Source organism: Camelus bactrianus, chromosome 1, assembly GCF_048773025.1.
Source record: "Camelus bactrianus isolate YW-2024 breed Bactrian camel chromosome 1, ASM4877302v1, whole genome shotgun sequence".
In the NCBI taxonomy this organism is placed as follows: Eukaryota; Metazoa; Chordata; class Mammalia; order Artiodactyla; family Camelidae; genus Camelus; species Camelus bactrianus.
In genome coordinates this window covers 101324400-101336121 of record NC_133539.1, presented here as the reverse complement: position 1 = coordinate 101336121, position 11722 = coordinate 101324400, and the positions used below count along the sequence as shown (strand labels likewise).

Genomic DNA, 11722 nt, shown 5'->3' with positions numbered 1-11722 from the left:
ATACAATTACTAAATACACAAAATAGTATAATTGATGTTTCCATTAGACACTTTCTTGACCGACCTTTAGTCTGTTTTATTGCTACAGATATACAATTCCAAAAGGGTTAATAGACGTCTAAATTGTGATGGTACTAATGCTAGTTGAAGATTTCTTAAAAGTCTTTGGTTGAATAACATTCAGCTACAATGTATTAGAATATTCTTCTGGATAAACATCCAATTTAATTAACTGCTACTCATTGGATCAGCTACCAGTTATAAATAACACAGAAGCTGGGTAATTAAGAACACTGTTTTTGTTAAAATTAAGCATACTTCACAGCTGTTTTCAATTGAGCTCTCAAGATAGTTTGGACTTTTTGGTGTAGTAATATATAAAGTATATGGACTTGGAAAGCAATCACGTGTTTAGTCAGAGAAACTCAATGAACCGTTCAAGCTTATGTTGAAAATAGACAGAAATTTAAATTCATTAAAACTATTGAGGGAGTTAGAAGTTCAGATAAAAAGGGAACTTGAATAATATTTTCAAGTGTAGTTTATGTTACCATTAGTTACTATATATTAAATATAGCTGATATATTTGTTTAGGAATATATATGTACACACACATATATATTCATTCTCTTCTCAAAAAATTGTGCTGGTTCTATTACATAACAACTATTTATCTTCAAATTTTACCCCTTATGTAACATAAAATGACAGCTGTAAGAGATTATTTTTACAAACATCTATGGGAACCAAACAGAAAATAAAGACTCACTTTAATGCAATAAGCCTACTTTTATTTAGGGAGTAATATTTAATTTATAATACCAAATTATAGACAAGCATGTAAACTTGGACTCCAAATCAAGTTTAAAATAAACAGAAGTTATTTTATATGGGATTATGAGGAATTCATGCATCTGGAAAATATCTAAAGAAAGCCTCAGGTTCCTTGTTTTAAAGATGATAACACTGAAACACTTGTCCTAAAGTTCCAGTCAACATTAAAATTGCTCCCTAATTACTGGGTGACAGAGCTGGAGATGGTCAATTGGAAATATTACCCAAGCTTTGCCAGGTTAAAAAATAGCTTTCAAGCAATCATCACTTCACTAGTAAAGCTAGAAACCTTGAAAAATTGCAGAAATTTCTAAGAAAAACTGGAAAGCTGCCTCCCAAGTGAACTTGTCATAAATCTTCAAATGGAAACAAAGCAAGCCTCTTACCTTCAGAAATTATTTCAGAAGATAGAAGTTTTTGCTTATGCCAAGTGCTATTAAGCAAATATGGGGGACAGAAGAGAAAGTTATGGACCTTTGGCTATTCCAGCTTGTGAAATAATGTTTAATGTCACTATCTATCTATCTTTCATCTATATCTCCTATACTAGTTTCTGCAGCTGCTATAGCAAAACACCATAATCTAGAGACTCAAAACAAGAGAAATTTATTCTCTCACACTTGTATAGACCAAAAGTCTGAATTCATCTTGTCATCAGGCCCATTATCTCTCTGAAAACTCTAGGAGGGAATTCGTTCCTTGACTCTTCCAACTTCTGGTGGCTCTTGGCATTCTTTGGCATTCATTGACTTGTAGTCACATCACTTCAATCTCTCCCTCTTTTAAATCTACTTCTCTGTGTCTGTCTTCTCCTCTGTGTGTCTCTTAACAAACATACTTGTCATTGGACTTAGGGCCCACCTAAATAATCCAAGGTGATTTCTTCATCTCAGAATCTTTAATTGTAACTGCAAAGATCCTTTTTTTCCTCAGCTAGGGTAACATTAACAAATTCTGGGAATTAAAACATGGATATTATCAATCTATCTATCTATCTGTCTATCTATCTATCCATCTCTCTATCTATCCATCCATCCATCTATCTTTCTATTTATCATCTATCATTCATTCATCCATGTATTCATTTCTACATTCACTATATTTGTGTTGGGGCATATGCCATTCTGAAGTTGCTATGAAGCAACTCTAAAGCAAAGGGGCACACGCTCTCATCTAAAATATCTAGGTTTAGCATTGCTTTGAAATTCAGAATGTTTCAGAATTATTGAAAAGAATAAGATACAAACACCCCTTATTGCATAACAAAGGCAGCATGGTCTGTAGATGTATCCCACAGTGAGACACATTCACTTACTGTTGCAAAATTTATGAATATTTGCATTGTTTATAGCTTCATGTCAATTCAGATTAAATACAAATTGATTTCAGGTCAAGTTAAGTTTCTCCACTGAAGGAGTTACAAATAGTAACAAATTAAAACAAAAAAAAATCTTGATTTTCAGAGATTTTTGCATTTCAGAAACATGACTATAGGATTTTGGATTTGTACTTGGCATAGGTCCAAAGTAAGAGAAGCCTCAAAGTTCTTCTCATGACTCCTCTAAAATCCCTATTTTAAAGTGCCTGAAGATACGTAAAATAATGATCTTTTTAAAAAATGGAGTTACATAAAATCTGCCAAAAGCACTGCTGCAAAGTAAGGATAGGAGTTCAGTATGATTGGTAAACTCTTAACTACCTTAACAAACTGACCCAAGTTTAAAAAAGTCTAACATCTCATAAACAACCAAAGTTAATTTTTTCTTCCGTAGAACCCAAAACAAATGTTCCAGATTAGCAGGCTCCCCTTCTTCAAGCCATGAGTGTCTCTGACTCTGAGGTTCCTTCGATCCTGTGGCTCTGACAGCTTCAATATATGCTTCCAAGTTTGCTGTGCTTCTTTGCAGCAGTCCATCCAGCAGAAAGAAGAAGATGGAAAATGTACTTTCCCTTTTGAATCACCTTGGGCAGGAATCAATTAATTACACAGGAATATATAATATCTGTAAACATAAATATATAAGTACACATATATATCTCACTTCACCTTATATTCTCTTGGCAAGATCTAGTCATGTGACCACACCCAGTTGCCAAGGAGGCTGGAACACGTAGTTGCAGACGACTCAGCCCCTTGCCAGCCACAATTCTGTGACTAAGGTTGGGGAGCGTGAATTTTACTGGGAAGTTTGCTGTCTCTGCCCCACTTTCATTCTAGAAGTGGTGTGCGATGAACAAGTGCAACATCAGTGATGCTGCTTCATACATTGCCCTCTGACTGGGGGTACTAGCAGGGATGGCTGGGATACAAAAGTTCCAGCTCTCCCTCTACCTCTAGAATACAGGAGCTGTTTTAAACAAACAATTAAAAAAAATACACTCTCTCTTTCAATCCTGCCATCCATCACACCCTTTCTTTCTATGTCTATCCAGGTGTTACAGGGCCCAAACAAGACCTTTATCCAAAGACTAAGATTAGATAAAGATGAAAAACGTTCCACTACAGTATGTTGATATTAAGAAAGAAATTTTTTTAAAGGTTTACAATAGTTATAATATTTCTAAAATATCTACAAATTTTGATATTTTTATTATAAGCTAATTTGGCTCTTAACAAATGGTAGGTAATAGACTCTAGTTGAAAGCTGGGAAGTAGACAGGTATCTGATGTCTCCTCTCTAGGCCAAAGTCCCAGAAAAGGGAAAAGGTGTAATATTTTAAATAAATTTAATGGAGAACTTCTGCTCAGGTTCATGTTTAGGATGCAGGGAGGCAAAAAATCACACATAATTACAGCACTGTAACACTACTTTTAATATATTACTCACAAGAGTTTGTCCATGTGTATATATTTTACATGACTATAGTCATAATATTAAGGTTTTTAATCAACCATTTCCCAAGGTTATCTGACACCATTATCCAAAATCCTTTAAGATAGAAACTACATATTAACTATAAATTGAACAAATCATTATCTACTTGGTCTCTAAAAGAAAGAAACAACTTCAGACTTAAATTGTTCATTACATTCAGAGATTTCACTTTCTGGAAGATCCAGACCAACTAGCCACTCTAGAAATAAATTTCTTTTCAGATATCTTGGCCTAATGGTCATTCAGCTTCTGCTTAACATTGATGATAATTGTGAAATCACTGCGAATTTTACTTATTGATTTGTTAGTGATAACACTAAAAATGGTCAATAATGATGTGATATTGGAAATTTTTAATGAAAAAGACTAAAGGAAAGTCATAGATCAAGACTCTAAAGATTTCATGTCAACCTCCTAAAGATCCATTAATTTATCTCTTGGCAAAGTTGTTCCACCAATCACTAAATGGCAATGTCTCATTTTATGTAATGAAATCCTAAATCATTTCATTATTTGTTGAGTAAGTCAAGACACAAGTTATCTTCAGCAGTTAGGAAAACAAATCTTAGCTGTTTGGGAAAACAAGGACTACACCAGTTACTTGAACAGAGAGAACTTAATGAAAGGAGTTGGTCAGAGAAATTTTAGAGGGTTAAAGAGACAAAAATAGAAAAATAAATAACACATGGAGTAACTGCAGAAAGCAAGTACTGATACTTGACCTGTGGGACAAAAAGGAAAGCAGTTTGGTTGTTTAACTCTGGAAGCTTGCACAGTGGTTGCTGAGGACTGAGCAGGGGGTTGCTCTGCTGGTGCCTTTGAGGAGGTGTGTGAAGATGGTTCAGAGCATGGATACTGTAATTGTCTCTGCCTGTTGCAGGAGAGACGCTGACAGGGGCAACGACTAAACACGCAAGAGTACACTCCTCCCTTCTCTCATGCCCCATTCTGTCAATAGCTGACAGGATGCCAGCCCAAGAAGGAGAAATGTAGCTTGCTTAATAACCAGTTCATTGTGTAAGTAATATCATTTGGAAGGTTATAGGTGAGAATAGATAAATAGTAAAATTAAACGTCTGTGCAATTCCACTTGATCTGAAGACTTTTCAGTCTTTAGGACAAAATGAGATAGAATTTACAAAGCCAATTTAGTGAATTTATTCTTGATCCCAACTTGCTCCCTTAATTTTATCAAACCATTAACTTACTCTGGAAACATTCATTCCCTCTATATTTAATAACCTATTAGATTATGTCAAAGATTTATTTTCAGCATACTTACAGAACTTGGAGTTCTAAAATTTTAACATTTGTCATTGTAAAGACCAATAACATTTATCTGTCATCATTACCTTCCAGTTGCCTCATTGCTTTCTCACGGTCACCCTTCTTTGATTCTAAATCAATATTCATTTAGCTTTGACTCTAAGAATTTCTGTTTTTCAGCTTTGTGAAGTTATAGTGAATGATTTTATTCTGCCCTCTAGGTATGTTTTATTTAGCTAAATCCATCAGAGACAACTATAACTTTGTGTTTTTTTATACATTTTCTTTCAAAATATCTTGGCACTCAGTTGATACTGTGTTTACTAGTTTGAACATCTGTTTGAAGATTTCTCCCTCAAGCCAAAAGTAATCTCTTCTGCCTCTGAAATCCCATAAAATTTTATCTGTACCTCTATAATAGTGAAAACATTTTCCAGTCAGACCTAAAATTATCTATTATATATGTTTTTCTCTACTACTCTACTTTTAAATTAAAACAAGTTCTTTTTGCAAGCATTATTATTTGCCAAATAATTTATTACATACAAAGAATGCAAATCTGAATTAAAACAAAGAACTTAGTCCTATGGAACCCAAGACCAGCCAAGAGTGATATGTAAATAAATGATTAAAAGTGTGAGATGAGTGTAATAATAGTAATATATACAAGATACAGAGATGGCAAAAAAGAAAAGGCGGTTTATTTTGCTGGGAGTGGATTGAAGAAAATTCTAGCTGCATCTTGAGTTGACATTTTAATTGGTATCCAAACAGTAGGTGGGGTTGAGCAAAGAATGACATTTCATGTAGACAGCATGGCATGAGTAAAAAATACAGAGATATGAAAGCTCAAGGCATACTGGAGGAATGGCAAGGAGTTCAGAAAAGCGTAAGATGATATATAAATGGGGATTCAGTAAAAGAGATACAGGAAGTGTCCAGGTCATGGAGGTGCTTGGATGCAATGCAAAAACGTTTTGTGCTCCATTCAGTAGGAAGTTCAGAATTAACAATAAATTTTACTTAAAAGAGATTACTTAGGGTCTGGTGGATTGGACCAAAGATCAACTGAAAGACTTTAAGAAATAGGTTGAAGAAACGTAACCTAATCAGATGCTCTTATTTGAGACTTTGCATTTTGAGGAAAAGACACAGAGAAACCCAGAACACTGTAATTAAATCCAGCAGCGAATGCCCCACTGCCTGTTGGCAGCAATCTCAAGGCTTCCTAGTGTTTAGGGTCAACGATATTGTGAGGGAAGAAATGACACCCTGACTAATCTATTTCCTGCACTACCCATGGGTGCAATTCCTGCTCTAATCTTAAACTTCCATTCTAATTCTCCAATATTTCCTTTTGTTTTGTGAATTAAATGACCTACTTTCAATACATTTCTCTTTAACTTAGCCAGAATTATTTTCTAGAGAATTCCAATTGGCTTTGTACAGATCTGAAGCTGAGCTACAAGTCGCTTTATGAAAATCTTTAAAAACATAAAAGGTGCTATCAATTTCAAAATAGTCTTACTTTGAAAGTATAAATATGAATGCAATCTCAAGATATTATAAGAACACCTTGTTGAAAGTAATAGTGGGGGGAAAAATAGATTTGGCATGATAATTGCATTTCAGGACTAGAATTACTGATTTAGTGAAATGCATTTTTTCATAAGTCCATATGAGCTATATATTAGTGTGCTTGAATAACATGTTTTATAATTGCAATCTATTGATTTTCATTGATTTTTAAATATTATTACCACTTTTTAATTTTCAAAAGAAAGGAAAGAAGAAAAATAAAATATGCATTACATTAGTATAGGTACGAATGCTTTGAATTTTATAAATCTTCCTGCTATTCTTTCCAATATGTTTTTATGCTTTTATTTTGCTTTTTGTAGTAACTAGTTATTTTATTCTAATTAATATTGATAAAATACTACTATTAATTTGATTGGAACATTCAAAATTATTATACTGATTAAATGTATTCATTTTTAAGAAGGTATAATTTACATACAGTAGAATTCACCTTTTGTAGTTTACACTCCATTGTCTCTGACCTGCGCAGTTTCTGCTGAAAAGTCTCCTATCTGTGATTCTTAGCTTTGTCCTCCTTATGTTCTGTGTCTATTTTTCTAGTTGCCTTCAAACGTTATGTTTTAGTATTTGGTCTTTAGCAGCTTCAACATTATGTGTCCAGGTGTATGTGTGTATGTGTATATGTGTGTGTAGGTGTGTGTGGTTTTTGCATTTTGCACCTATTCTGTTTAAAGTTCTCTAAGCTTCTTGGATCTTTGATGCATTGTCTTACATTATCTTTAGAAAATCATCAACCACTATTTCTTTAAAAATTTTTTTCTCTGTCATACTTTCTCTTCTTCTTGCATTCCAACTATCTATTTATTAGATTGTTTGATATTTTCCCATAGACCCTGGATGGACTGTTTTTATTTTTGTTTTAATTTTTTGCCTGTGTCTTTTTTAGTTTGGGTAATTTCTATTGATTTATCCTTAAGGCTACTGATTCTTTCTTTGGTTTTATCAAGTCTATTTATGTGACCATTATGGAATTCTTCTGTTAGCATGTTTTTCATGTCTAACATTTTAATTTGATTCTTAGTTTCCATCTCTCTGCTAAAATTCACCATCTATTTCTGCATGATGTTGATATTTTCCACTTGTACCTTTAAGATATTAATTATAATTATTTTAAATTCCCTATCTGATATTTACAATCTCTGAATTATATCTGAAACTCATTTTATTACCTCTTGACAGTGATTTATTTTTTGCATCTCATAATTTTTAGTTAAAACCTAAATATGTTGCATAATAGAGACTGAGGTATTTATTATTTATACTTAAAAATGGACACGTCTTTTCTTTTGCTTGGTTTTAATGTGAAGGACTGACTCAGTTTTGTTAGGAGTGGCTCTGGCTTTGGGCTTTGTTCTTTCCTGTGTTTAATTTCACTGTACTACATATCTGAAATTCCTGTGGGGTTAGCATGTGAGCTAGTTTGCTGGAGAGTTTTTCCTCAGTGTCTGTTTCACCCTCAGTCACAGGTCTTATCTTCGTGCCTGCAGCTCAGAAAGGTTCTTGCTCTACATTCTTGCCTGCCACCGGGCATACACTGCTGTTACCCAAGACTTGCTAACCAGTTTGTGTGGGGCAGAGGGCTGGGAAGGGGTGTCATCTCTTGTTCTTAGGTAGGTGCTGTGCTGCTGGGTCCCATGAGAGAGACCCTTTTAGAAAAGTTGTAAACCCCATAATAGTCTATGATAGTCTCAGGACATTTTCCTGAAAGTCACATAAGAAAAAGTTATTTTTTCCTCTTTTCTTCCCCTATGAGCAATTGATTCTCACTTGTGCCCTGAGGGTGATAGATTTTTCTGTTCTTGTCCGAAGACGTAAGCCTTTTGTCTAGAACAGGTGATAGGGAAGAAAGATCCAAATGAGGATTTTGTGCCTTTTCCATAGTGGCTGCTGTCCCCCTGCCCCAAGCCTGCACTCCCGGGAAGTTTTCTAGTATTTTCCTTCCCCAGCCCTTCTCATGAATAGTTAGTGAGGTCTTTGGAAAAGAATCTGTAAGGGGCTGTGGATTCCCTTATATTTGTAACTCCTAAGTGTTTCAGATCCTTAAACTAGCCCACATGTGGTTGTTAGCAATTTGTTAAAAATCTTAGCTACATTATTTTTGTCAATTTGTGCGGTATCAAGTGTCTTCCCCAGGCAGGCAAGTTCTCAAGGTCCTTTCTCCTTGTCTTTCCTTTGGTTTCAAATTAGTGATTGCCCTGTGGTTGCTTTAATTTTTATTGTGGAAAGAAAAAAAGGAAAGCTTGAGAAAGGGCAGGGTTGATGGAATAGTCTGAGAGGTGGGATATGGTGTGGGTTCAGTAACAACAATGGAAGGGTAGACTGTAGAAAACAACTAACATGTTCTGCCTCTGTGGCTTTTCCGTCAAGTAGAAGCAAATATATGACTATAGGAAGTCACTGTGAAAAGAAGAAAGAAGATTGAGATTTAGAAAAAAAATAAAACTCCCTAACCCATTCACTTAGTCCAATCAATATTGAGATTTAGAAAAAAAATAAAACTCCCTAACCCATTCACTTAGTCCAGTTAACCAGGAACTTTAAAAAAAGAAAAAAAGAAAAATAAGAAGGAGGGTGTGATAAGTGGCAGAAGCACAATGAAGAGATTATGGAAGGGATGTACATGGTGAATGTGAGCATGGCATCAAAGCGGGAAGGCAAAGATGAGGTTTGCTATCTCATCCTCCACTTTTTACTCACTGGTAGGCCTGGGAGAGGATGTCTTCAAGGTCCTACTCAGGATAGAAGTGGTTGATGATGAATGATGTGATAATTGCTGGTACTGGACCTTGATTTGGTTGAACTGTGTCCCCACAAAGCTCCCTGGCATCATCTTCTCCCAATAATTAGCCCTCAGTTGTTGTACAGCATCCCCCTTCCTTCCATATGCTTCTGTATACAGAAAGGTTTTTTGCCCCCCATGATTATTCCATCAGAAACAGCAACTTACAGAGCAGTGCTCTGTACTATGTTTCAAGTGATATTTTGCTTGAGTCTTGAGGGAAAGGAGAGACAAGATTTAACTAATCCAGTAAACTAAAATACCATTAAAGCACAATAAGTGGGATCCAAAAATTGAATCATGTAAAATTAAAATTACACTACTGAGAATTTCAATGACAATATTTTCTAGTCTTTTTTTTTTATTGTCACAAAACAGAAAAAAAAAAATGCAAAACAAGGAATGATATATTGCAGACAAGTAAATAAACTTCGAACTGAGAAAGTCCTAAAGGATCAGGAGGGATTTACCTTCTAACAGAATCTCTCTCCATGATGAAAGAGAAACTTTAACCTATTTATCTTCCCTTGAGAATGTTGGACTGAAAGACTAGAGCCAAGTGTCAATCATTATGGGGGGAGGGTATAGCTCAGTGGTAGAGTGCCTGCCTGACATGCATGAGGTCCTGGGTTCAATCCCCAGTACTTCCACTAAAAATAATTAAATAAACCTAATTACACCCCCCTGAAAAAAACCCAAACAATCATTCCAATTTGCATTCTCCTAGCATTTTAATGTAAGCATTCAGTTAATTTTATATACAAACATTGGGCATCAGTATAAAATTATCACCAATTTATTTTCTTAGAACAATACTCTAAAGTGGAACAAACCCTAGGGTTCCTTTTCTTTTTTCTGAGAAAACATAATGACAATATGCAATAGGAAACCCCTCAAACATTGCTGAGGGAGTGGGCTGATAAAGCAAAGCTGAAAATATCAGTAAAAGAAAGTGAAGAATTCCTTGTGCTGATAATACTGGATTTGTAATTTGAGCACATTGATCTTTTCTCTTAAATAAAATACTTAAAGACCCTCATTAGTTATTGTCTACAGTGTTAGAACCAGTTTCAGTTTTCCTGCAGGATTTAAAAATACAGTAAGTATATTTCTGTAAAGAATATCTAATTACACGTCTGAAAACGTGTTCAGTGCTAAGACAGAATATTTTAAAAACAAGATGATCTTGAAAAGTACAAGATAGTCATTTACACAACCTAGAGGAAGTGCCAAGTACACTTCGGTAGTTAATATGTGTTTTCTACGTGAGAAGAATGAAAACAAACCGGTGGTCCAGGTGAACTTGAAAGTAATTTTCTCTCTCTTTTACTCATATACACACATCCTTATATATTTATTAAAGACCTCATAAATAGCTCCAAAGTCACATTAGAAAGCTAGAATTATGAGAATATAACTATTTTGATATTTTCAAATTCATGAATTGATGATTATTATTTGTTTTATTACTGACATGAGGTTACTGTGTTGTCTGATTCCTTTCCAAAGTTTCAAACTAGAAGACTAAATAGACTTTAATTTTTATTTTCCAAAACACTTGGTTTTCAAAGAAGTTTTGAACAAACAAAAAGATCTACCTTGTACTTACATAAGAAAATCTCTATTATGAAGCTGTCAGCTTTCTCTGAAATTTTGTAAAATTGAGAGAATTTTAATAAAATATTAATTTTGTATAACTAGATAATTGTATTTAAAACAATTTATGGAAAATCAACAATCAAGAATAGCAAGGAGAACTTAGAAAAAGAAGAGACATGAATGGAGATTATAATCACTAAGTACTAAATAATTATGAAACTTAGTAATTAATCAGTATCCTTCTAGCACTTGAATAGACATGTAAGCCAAACAAATAAAATAAAAGATCTAGAAATAGGACTAAATACAAATGTAAGTTATAAAATGTTAAAGACAGTATCTCAAACAAGTAGGCAAAATAGACTATTTATAAAATGATGATGAAGCTCTGGATCAACATCGAAAAAATACAAATAAATTTAAATATATATATATATATATATATATATATATATATATATATATATATGTTATAACTTATACCAAGATAAATTTTAAATAGGTGAAAATGTGCATGTGATGCATTATGTAACAAAAAATTAGGTAAACAAATAGATTAATATCTTCATAAAGTTTGAATAGGGAAGAGTTTTCTAACTATGAGTCAAAATTCTAAAGCCTTTGAAGAAAGATTATCTAACTCAATCACATAAGCATCAACACCTGTACATACAAAAATTAAATATAAATGAAAAGAAAATATCATGAGCAAACCGAAAAAAAGAAAATGATACATTTATAATGTATCACAGACGAAAGACTAATC

The 11722-nt window shown here is 33.8% G+C and overlaps 1 non-coding gene across 1 annotated transcript; it reads left to right on the top strand.

The window, feature by feature from the left end:
- Window positions 1–9934: 9934 nt before the first annotated feature.
- On the top strand, window positions 9935–10007 carry TRNAV-GAC (transfer RNA valine (anticodon GAC)). Its single transcript has one exon. It is a non-coding gene; the product is annotated as a tRNA-Val (tRNA).
- Window positions 10008–11722: the final 1715 nt, after the last annotated feature.